Raw genomic sequence first — 12,316 nt, 5'->3', positions numbered from 1 at the left:
ATATTCCAAGGTAGAAGAGGATGTTAACCCCAGCACATCATCAACAACTCCATGGGTCATTAGATTTACATGTTCAATTTAGATTTACATGTTTCATTTAGATTTACATGTTCAATTTAGATTTACATGTTTCATTTAGATTTACATATTCATTTAGATTTTCATATTACATTTAGATTTACATATTCATTTAGATTTTCATATTACATTTAGATTTTCATATTTCAATTAGATTTACATATTCATTTAGATTTTCATATTACATTTAGATTTACATATTCATTTAGATTTTCATATTACATTTAGATTTTCATATTTCAATTAGATTTACATATTTCTATTACATTTACATATTTCTAGTTGTGCATATAATTCTATTAGTTGTGCATATAATTCTATTAGTTGTGCATATAATTCTATTAGTTGTATATATAATTCTATTGATTTACATATTTCATTTACATATTTCATTTAGATTTACTTATTTTATTTTCAAAATCTTAGATCTTAATAGAACGTTCTGCAAACTTTGGTAATCGTTCATTTTATTTTTATGCTGGAACAACTACTTCAAAATATTATAATTTTTTCATCGTTGGCATTGCACTTACTCTTTAGAGGTTTTTCATCAGTAACACATCAATCAATTAATTTGCAGATGGATATTCCAAATGACTTTTTTTCATAAACAATATTTTTATTCATTAAATCTGAATTTGGATTGGGGAACAGACTATGCCTATCTGATAAATCTTTTTGATAAGAGAATAAATTGTTGGACTTCTTGGAAAATAAGTGCGTTTATCTCAGGACTAAATTTTGTTGACCCATACAAAAATTGTTTTAAGATTATGTTGACGGTTATGTAAGCGCCTTAGAGTCAGCTGTTTTTGTGTGCTCTGTGTATTTGAGTCTTTTTACTGTGTTGCTTGTGTTGTGTCATTGTGATTTTTTGCACAGAAACTTTTAAATCATATAGGAACACGTTACTGTCAAACTTTTACTCTTTTGGGATATATTTTATAAGATATTTGCAAAACTGTGATTTATATTATTGGATTGTATACAAAAGGGACAAATGATCATCTAAAGTTATCAACTGTACTCACTAACAACCTTTAATCCACCCCAACTGATCAACATTAATCAACATCCCCATTGTGTTCGAAGTAGAGGGGTCAAAGGTGGAAGGCAATGGGATAGAAATATCAAAGTGACTACAACTAACTCATTCAAGGCACACAGGGGAGTAAACATTTCTAATCTTTACAAATTACCAACCAATAAACATATTGTAGAACGGTCATATAAACCCAAAATCCCAGATTCTTTTAATTTGTGTTTACTTAATGCACAATCTGTCAAAAACAAAACTGACGAATTGCGGGAATACATATATGATAATGATCCTGACATTTTTATTTTAACTGAAACGTGGTTAAAGCCAACAGATAACTTTGCAATAAACCAACTCATAACTGGAAATTACGATTTTTCATTTGCTAACAGAATGTAGGAATGGGGGTGGTATCGCCGTTGTCCACAGAAAGTCTATGACGTCATCTATACTCAATCCATCCAAATATAACAGCTTTGAGATCCTGCAGCTGAGATTTCAGTGCAAAAGTGAAATTATCCATCTTGTGACCTCCAGCATGAAAAAGAATAACATATCTAACTTTAAGAAATTTCTCGAATAATTTTCTGATCTACTCCATGTTTTGTCTTCCGCGTCGGGGCGTTTAGTTATAGTTGGGAATTTCAATATTCACCTCGATATCCCACTTGACAGACATACAAAGAAATTCACTGAACTTCTCAACGCATTTAATCTTACTCAGCCTATAAACTAGCCTACTCATCGTAATTATTATTACGAGAATCAATGATAATTTACTAATTTCCATTCAAGTTAAAAATAAATTGATAGCCGATCATTACTGTGTTTTCGTTATACTGGCGCTTTATAAACCTGGACCAATAAAACGCACTACACCTTCTTAACAAACTAGAAACATTGATGTAGAGCAATTCAAAGCCGACATAATTTATGTGCAGTTATATGAACAGATCAAAGAAAATGATAATATTCATCATAGGATTGAACAATATAATAAAATTCTTATTAAATTTTCAAATAGAAAATGGTTTAATGATGAAATTCAAAAATGTAAACAGAAGAAAAGGAAAGCGGAAAAAACAGTTGCGAAAATTAAATCTAGAAATACACAGGCAAATATATATATATAAATTTTTTTTTTAAAGATTGCTGTTAGTGGACTGACCCGTACTCAGGCAGTTGTTATCAAAGGTTCCACGTCAAAATCAACGGTTTTAAAGTATGACGTGCCACAGGGCTCCGTTCTCGGTCCTTTATTATTTACCACATACACAACAATCTTTAGGAAATGTCATTCGTAAACACGGTCTTAACTACCATCTGTATGCCGACGACACTCAAATTTATATAGCTTTTGAGCCTTCTTCTGATCCATCTGCGATATTCAAACTTGAGGCCCGTTTATCAGATATTCGTAAATTGATGGACTCAAATTTATTAAAACTCAACGATGACAAAACAGAAATAATGAAAGTCAGAAGCAGGCAGCAACTACTAAAATCTAAAACAGAAAACTGTCAAATTGGCAATATCTCTATTACACAAACAGATTCTGTAAAAAAAATTGGTGTTTATTTTGACTCTCATCTGGACATGAATAGACAATGTGTAAAAGTATTAATTTTTAGATTTATAATATTGGAAAAAATAGATCTTTCATTGATAGTAACACTATGGTTATATCAAGACTCGACTACTGTAATTCTTTTTTGTACAATCTACCTGAAAATAAAATCAAACGACTTCAGAAACTTCAAAATAAAGCAGCCCGCATCATAACCAAGACGAAACCAAATGAACATATGACACCAATTCTGAAAGATCTCCATTGGCTTCCAGTCCGTCAACGTATCAATTTTACCAGCCCGTCAACGTATCACTTTTAAAATACTGTCTATTACGTATTCTGCTCTAAATGTCTATTCGTCACCTCAATACCTTAGAGACCTTCGATCACAATCAGACAACATCTTAATTAAGCCTTTTTCAAAAAACAACTGCGGTGATAGATCTTTCGCCGTCTGTGCTCCGAAGTTATGAAATTCAATATCAAACGAAACCAAAAGCGCAAATTGTTGGCGCTATATAAATCAGTTATTATTATTAAGCTTTCATATGTATTTCATATGAAAGCTTATTGTTTCTGTTAAAATTATTATTTTTTTCCCTACCCCCCCCGCCCCAAGAATGGGTGGTGGCTGCGGATTAAATATTATTTTAAAACGTTTTACTAATACTAATTCGAAATCAGCGAATTTTACGAAGGAAAAAACTTACAATGCATAGTCGTAACTTTGTGTTTTTTTGATCGATTTTACTAATTCTTTTTTGTTTGAGTACCTTGAAAAAAATCATTTTCATCTGAAATTTCAGATTTTCGAATTTCGAAAATTTGTCGCTGTCATTTCGTCCCAGAAGTTGAAACCAACTTGACAACTTGTTTGAGTAGCTTGAAAAAAATCATTTTCATCTGCAATTTCAGATTTTCGAATTTCGAAAATTTGTCGCTGTCATTTCGTCCCAGAAGTTGAAACCAACTTGACAACTTGTTTGAGTAGCTTGAAAAAAATTATTTTCATCTGCAATTTCAGATTTTCGAATTTCGAAAATTTGTCGCTGTCATTTCGTCCCGGAAGTTGAAACCAACTTGACAACTTCTTTAATCATTTCTTTAATATTAGCACGATTTTCATTAAATTTGTAATGTAAGTAGATATTACTGATGCGACTTGAAAAATGTCATTAGAATATTTCTAACTGATCTCCCCTTGGAGAAATTAAAGATCAAAGTTTTCAAAAAATCGACAAAATATAGGTCAGAATTACTTGATTTTTTTCTTTTCTGTACTGGCTAAGAAATTACTGATTAATACACAAAATATGGAGTTGTCGATCAAACAGGAAGTGCCACCATCTTGAAACGTGAAAAATTCCTAAGGCTTTTTGCGATATTTGACCAACTATGGCAGTAATATTTTCGGAATCCTTGAAGGAATGCCTAAAAAATGTTCCCAGCAGAATTTTGATTTTGGTCAAAATAGTGAAAAATCTACATTAACGGGCTTGTAAATAAACACAATAGGCCGTAGTATGTTCAAAGCGTCTCCTATTTCTGAAATTAATACATTTAAGATAGTCTTGTCTCATGGTCAAATCTTTGGTATTTGAATATTTCAGAAATCCGAATTTCACCATTGACGTTTTTCGTGCCGACAAAGCTGTTTACGGGCGAAAAATTCCCATTAACGGCTTACAAATAATCGAAATCGGCCGCCGTTTCGTGAATTCGTCTCCTATTTCCCGAAATTAATACATTTCTGGTTAGCCTCCTTTAAAGAATGGGTGGATTTGGAATCAATATATTTTCAAAACGTTTTACGAATCTGAAGTCATCGAAATTTACTGATGAAAAAAGTGACCTACATAGCTGTAACTTTTTGATTTTTTTATCTATTTTACTGATTCTTTTTTGTTTGAATACATTAAAACATTTACTTTAAATCTGCTATTTTCGAAATTCGAATATTACGTCATTGACATCTCGTCCCGGAAGTAAAACGAACATGAAATTAGTAATGTAAGAAGATCTGTTTGATCCAACCTCAAGGAAATTATCTAAGTTATCTCCCCTTGGAGAAAATAAGGATCAAATTTATTTTAAAAAATCGATAAAATATAGTTCAGATTGCCTTGAATTTTTTTTCTGTACTAGCTAAGACATTACTGATGCGTACACAAAATATGAAGTCTATCGATCGAACCGGAAAGTACACCATCTTGAAATGTGAAAAATCACTAAGGCTTTTTCGATATTTTACTTACAGACTTCACTGAGGAGTCACGGTTGTTTCATCCTGGTTAAATTCTTGTTGAAGCTTATCGATCTAAAATGTAAAATTTAGAAAGATATCCAGTTTACAAAGCCACAATCTTTAATTAAATCGATGTTTCACCTTTTAACCAAATCAAAACTGTGGCTCGGTTATTTTAGATTAAACCTCGAAAGTGTCGTAAAAAAGTAACTTCTCTAAAATAAAACCATCGCAATACGTTTTCTGTTACATTTAAACAGTTCGTGACAAACCATTTCGGTTTCATGTTTGCGCAATATTGTCCGTAGCGTAGTTTTAATTTCGTTCGATATGTGGAAACACCTGACCTGGTCAGATAACTTTATTCTAAATCTTTGAAGCTTGATATATGCAAATATACGGTTGTGCCCTTTGAGTCTGTAACAAATCAGAAGTAAGTTATTAACATATTGGTTTTTGCCCAACTAGTCGAGCAATGTTCGTATATAAAACCATAATTAAATTCCTTGTAAGCAACAAATGTGCATTTTATGTTTATATATATTTTTTTTTTAATAAATTTGAGGACAATGTCGTAAACCGTGTTAATCCCGAAAGGCGTTTATCTTGTTAGATTAAATAAAATGGGGTTTGGCGTCTTACTTTTCTTCCCCAATTGGGTTAATGAAGACGATCGTTTATTTTGTTGTGAAGGCGTGTTTGAATTGACAAATAAATAGACGAGGATGATAAGGTGAACAGGGTTAATCCCAAGGGGTGTTGCTATTGTAAGGACGGGTAAAATAGGGTTTAAGATTCCACTTTTCTGCTCCAGTTGGGTTAATGAGAACGGGCTTCTACTTTGTAGTGAAGGCGTATTTTAAAAAAAGTGAATCACTGCCAATATAAATTGTCCCAGCTCCCCCATCACCACCATGTTACATTAGTTGTAACGGACAGTTGTCCGGAATCCAGCAAAATGCGTCTTTTAAAATTGTCATAAGTGTATCGAAAATGAAATTGGGTTTAACATCCTACTGTTCTGCTCCAACTGGGATAATGTATCGAAATCCAACTGCCAAGGGATCCTTTACGTGCACGCCAATGTATACACAGACCACGTTTTTTTTGTCCCATCCAAGCGACTAGACAATTGTTATGTCAAGCCCTCCGTCTTGCAACTCTGACAAGGGAAAAGAAATGAAATGGGGTTTAACGTCCAACTGTTCTGCTCCTAACCTGGGCTATTGAAGACGGGCATACGCCATACAGTGTGCTATGAGGGAAATTTTGCCCGTCAGCGGCGCTACGGCCTACTCTTATATCGAATTCCAACTGCCAAGGGATCTTTTACGTGCACTCCAATGTGTACACGGGACCTCGGTTTTTCTTCCCATCCGAACGACTAGACAGCTGTCCTTGTCAAGCCCTCCACCCTGCATTACTGACAAGGGGGAAACCACGCCGGAAAATCTGGATGAACTTTCTCGGCCAATACAGGGATCGAACACCCGACGTCCAGGCTAGCGAGCCAGCGTCTTATCCACTTAGCCACATGATCCACAATGACAAGGGGAAAGCACGTCAGAAAATCCCGATGAACTTTCTCGACCTATGCAGGGATCGAACACGCGACCCCCACATTGCCACTGTGGCCCCCACCTAAAACACCTGATACACCTTCTTATTGCGGAGTTCACAGTCACACAGCTAACACATTTTGGCATGTTTGTGTAATCTTTATTCAGTATAAATCAGCCAATACAATTAAAAAGAAAATTAAGAGTTATTCATACAGGTACCACAATTGCTCTTATCTTCAAAAACCTACATGCAGTATATCCCTCTGAAGTAACAAGAAATAAAACAATGATGATTTCTTTACCATAGTAACAGTACAACAATTGAATTAACAATATTGTGTTTCTTTGTGTACCTAGTTGGCCATTTCATTGGATCAAATATATTATAAAATGTAGTCTTATCTAACAGATAGTACCATGACATACAATATCAAATTATGATGTACTAGCATTATTTGTTTCAATAATTTAACACTGTGTTATTCATGTATTTATGTGACAATAGCGAACAGAGCATCCTAGGTTGAAACATGAAATGAAATGCGGTTTAACGTCCTACTGTTCTGCTCCGACTGACAAAAATAAAAAAATGTGAAATGTGGCAAACAATGACGTACACGTCATTGGGGGAAGAGGGCTATTTTTAAGGCTGGGGTTACTCTGAAGAGTGGAGCCACTCTCCTACTATTATAGGCTAGAAATAGCAGGACACCACAGATATTAAATTATCTGGATATCTAATTTTGATAGAAAAACTGTAGTAAATAATAAAAAGATGTATAAAAGACATAAAGGCAGTATTAAAGAAAAAGTATGTACGTATTTTTTTAGACGTATTTCTAATACTTTTTATAGATTCGGTCTTTATTATTATAAATATTATTAGTTTTCGTTTGAAGAAAAGGAAATTAACATTTTCATTTTACTTTCTGATCCTTGCCGTTTTTAAACGGTTTGATCTATTTTTTGAAAGTTCTGCAAGGGCAAGTCAATCCAGCAAGATAAGATCCAGTTATCTCCCTTTTTTCAGATTTTTTTTTTTTTCGCCCGGGTGAAATGTTTCTCGCTATATTCTAGCTTATAACTTAGGGAGTTTTTGATTGAATTTAATATTGTTTTAGAGATTCTTTATATAACCCGTGACATATGTCAGGAAGTCATCTGAGGATATCCATCTTTCTCCTTTTTAGCCAAGTGTTTAAAAGTTGATTTTTTTTTTTAAAAAAAAAAGAAGAAGATAACTTGATTGAAATACAAGACTAAAGCCTAGCAGCTTTTGTAAAAGCTCTCTATTTAAAATGTAGACAGATATCGAGTTTACGAATTAAGCCACCAACTTTTATTAAAATATCACACATTTTTTCCAAATCAAAGTGGTCAAGTTATTTAGATTATACCTCGAAAGTGTCCTAAAATAAGGCAAAAATCGGGAATCTCCAAAATGAAACCTATATAATATGTTACATTTAAACAGCCTGTGGTCGTAGATAGGTCGTTTATAAAAGCCCAATATTATATTCTATGTAAGCATGAAATGTGCATTATAGGTTTATATGTATAACTTTCCAAATAATCCGTTTTGTAGTGAAGGTATATTTAAATTTATACATAAATTGATGAGGATAATTTGGTGAACAAGGTTAATCCTGGGGTGTGTTGGTATTTTGTAGTCAAAAAAATCATTGCTAATATTAAAGACCCCCTAGGTATTAGTATTCTACGCATCCTGGCAAACAAATATTTTTTTAGAACACGGGAACAGTGCCCGCTAATCTATCCTAGTTGGGGACGTGGCATTTTGCGGCATATCTGTTAGAGGTAACCCACCGCACAAACTGTCTGCCAGTGGTCATTCATGATTCCTTTAGTGGGTGGTACTGAACAACCCCAAAGCTGTTTTAGGTGTTACAGATTTCAGCTAATCTAGTCTAGCTGTGGTCTGGCAATTAGATAACTAATGTTAGGGATACTCCCCCACTACAAATGTCTGGCAATTACATAGCTGTTAGGGGTACCCCACCACTGTCTGTTGTTGTGATACCTGAAGATGTACGGTACACTGCTTTACGAAGATGTACGGTACACTGCTTTACGAAGATGTACGGTACACTGCTTTACGAATTTCATGTGGTACACTTTTGAGTTAATTTAGCCTAGTTGGGGAGCATGGCACCACACCCACCACCAGATACACTGCAGACTTACATTCTGATGATACCAGATACGCATGCATTGATACCATATATAGGAGAAAAATTGGTGTACTTTTCAGCTAGGTTGACCCCTCCCCCGGTCTAATTAGCTTTTAATTTTTTCACAAGGGGTATTTGCATATCCTCTCTGGGGCATCTAACACTTATCATTGAGGTGTTAACACAGCTAACACATTTTTGTATGTTTGTGTAATCTTTATTCAGTATAAATCAACTTATACAAATACAAAGATACTTGCATTGATGAAATTATTTTTTGAGAGATATTCATACAGGCAACACAATTGCTCTCAACTTCAAAAATATACATGATCCATGATTATGTGTATTTTAAATATAAAATAAAACAACCATGATTTCTTTACAATAAGAGAAATGAAATGAAATGGAGTTTAACGTCCTACTGTTCTGCTCCTAACCTGGGCTAATGAAGACGGGCATACGCCATACAGTGTGCTATGAGGGAAATTTTGCCCGGACAGCGGCACTACGGCCTACTCTTATATCGAATTCCAACTGCCAAGGGATCTTTTACGTGCACGCCAATGTGTACACGGGACCTCGGTTTTTCGTCCCATCCGAACGACTAGACAGCTTTCCTTGTCAGCCCCTCCGTCCTGCATCACTGACAAGGGATTACAATAAGAGAAACAGTACAACAATTGTATTCACAGTGTTTTCCTTTGTTCTTGTACCCAGTTGATCAAGAACCCGATTATATTTACAATATGTTCCACGTATTTTCTCTTTAGTCCATTGGTTCAAAACATAATAAAAGATGATTAGACCATTTAGTCTGATCTAACAGATAGTACCATGACATACAATATCAAATTATAATCTATTTCCATTATTTGTTTCAATAATTTGACACTATGTTATTCATGTATTTATAAACACCATATGTAACAAGAGTGAATAAAGTTATCTTAGATTTAAACAAATATCTTGTAGAAATAGGTATTGTATATTGGGTTATATGGAAATAATGGTACACATAATGTAACTTCATGCAACATACTATTTGCATTTTAGTACAATTGATGGACTTTGTTAATATAAAGTACATTTAATTGGGTAAATTTGATTCACTTTCTATTTATAATACCAAGTTTACATTAGTTCATTTTGTTTACATCTCTTAGTTTGTTGTTTCAAAGTGTATTATAAAATGCTGTCTTATCTAATAGATAATACCAGGTCATGTACAATGTAACTTTATATAACTGATTTTCTACATTTTAATACAATTAATTTACAAAGCAATAGTAAACATTGAATATCACTCACTTGTTATTAATATTAAACAGGTTATCTATTGTTTACAACATTAATTTAATTTCATAGCAACATTTTATATTGTTGTTATTATAGTATTTTTTTTTTTTTTTTTTTTTGGTCTGTATTTGCCCAGTGAGTGCAAAACAGTGTGTTGTTAAATTCCATTTTATTTTATTTATAATAGTATTCATCTAGAATACAATATGACTATTTATATTGGTATTTTACTACAAAGATATAACAATAAGATTAGCAAAGGTATGTATAAATCATAAAGTTCTCTATAGTATCTTATCCTTCATAAATAATAAATTATTCATTAAAATTATCTCTCCTCCTCTTACACAAATAATTTGGTGACAACGCAAAGGAACATTACACATTTCTACGTCATAGGGCTGTATACTGCACATCATTATATAACACACATATGGAAATGATTGTACAGGTTATCTCCCTTACAACTGTATTTATACTTTGTATGCAAAACGTCATTAATGGTTGAATGTGTAAAAATGTACAAACTATACACAGTAATATTCTAAATCAATAATGACATGGATGGATAAATATTTACAATCTTTGTATGTTTTATTGTTTAATAATTATCAAAAACAATGATTTTTTAAAATAGTTTTAAAATAGAATACAAATAATACATGAATAATTATAACATCGTGTATCAAACCAAATCTATTCAATTTCAATAAATACGATGGCTGGCTGTAAAGTTCTAAGCCTATCTGTGAAAGATCTGTATAAAGTCGATTGTTTCAATTTATTTTTCTACAGTCCCTTTCCAGATGTACACACTTTTGTTAATAATATTGCAAGGCCTGGATACAGGTCACCAACAAATTATCTTCAGTAACCCTGAAAAAGGTCATTCACAGCTGACATGGTGTCATCATTAATAAGACAATCAAGACAGGAAAATGACAAATTGGTTGAGCAGTGGGGACAGTCCGATGAGTTTGAAGTCGAAATCATGGATCACTGACATGGATATCACCGATTTATGAACAAGAGCAATGCCTTGAAGGAACAGGATGCCTTTATAGTATCTTCCATTCATAGTCTGGCCTTTTTCAAGATAGTCAATCAGCAGAATACCCTTGAAATCCTAAACAAGAGAAGCCATCACCTTTCCAGCAGAAGGAACCGATCTGGCTTTTTTGGGGGCTTGCCACTCTGTATGCTCCCATTGTTTTGACTGAATTTAGGATTCTGGTTGAAACTGATGAATCCAGGTCTCCACAGTGGTTACAAATCTGGCTAATAAATTATCAGGATATGTTTAAAACAGCACATATTGTCACTGGATGTCAGGAATCTGACAAATTTGTGATCCACAGTCAAGAGCTTTGATACCCATCATGCAGAAATCTTTTTCATTCATATCTCATTGGCGATAATGTGCTTAACCTTCTCATGAGAAATATCCATAACACTGGCAACATGTTGCGGGGCCAATCTACACAGGTCTTCGTCAAGGCTCACTCCACCACATTTAAATTATGCAGAATCTTCTTTAGTGTGGAAATAAAGGTGTGTCTTTCCCTAAACTGGAGACCATGTCAGCATATATTTATGTTGGGGTTACAGCCCTTCTAGTTGCAGGTACTTGATGACTGCCCTGTAGCCAGATTTTTACATTTGTGCTGATGATTTCAATGGGTAGGTTCACATGATGGTATGATATAAAGACAATAATAAAACTACATTTGAAGTTCTTATCTCTATGATACTTTCAATGATTTTACTTGTTGGTAGTAAAAATTTGTTTCTATCCAATTGAAATATCCTTAGAACTTTCCAGCCAGCTGTCGTATTATGGTATATCGACACAAAAACAAAGTTGAACAGAGCAAAAATATTATGGCATCATAATCTATAAAATGACATTAATCGTTGAAGTATTCATATTTCAATCAACAAAATCAAATGTATCTATGGATACAAATGTATACCGATGGTTTACCGATGGTGATTTTCAAAATTTATATGATGTTACCAGAAGAAGGCACTCGAGCCGTTCCTTTTCAACCTGTTTTCTGGTTCAGAAAGATGGATAACGCCTTCGTCATGTTACAAAAAGAAGATGATACCGTCGTCCTCCCTGAATCATTTAAACAACCAACATCCAAGAATGAAGTTCACAGTGGAGATGAAACCAACAGCAGCCTCCCATTACTTAATGTAATGGTAAAAAGAGAAAACTCCAATGTCACCACCTCAGTGAACATAAAACCAACACACGTTGACCAATATATCTACAACAAATCTAATAACCCAAATGCATATAAAAGCATGCATTATCACCACCTT

This window comes from Patella vulgata, chromosome 8, assembly GCF_932274485.2.
Source record: "Patella vulgata chromosome 8, xgPatVulg1.2, whole genome shotgun sequence".
Lineage (NCBI taxonomy): Eukaryota > Metazoa > Mollusca > Gastropoda > Patellidae > Patella > Patella vulgata.
Note: the sequence above shows the minus strand (reverse complement) of the source record.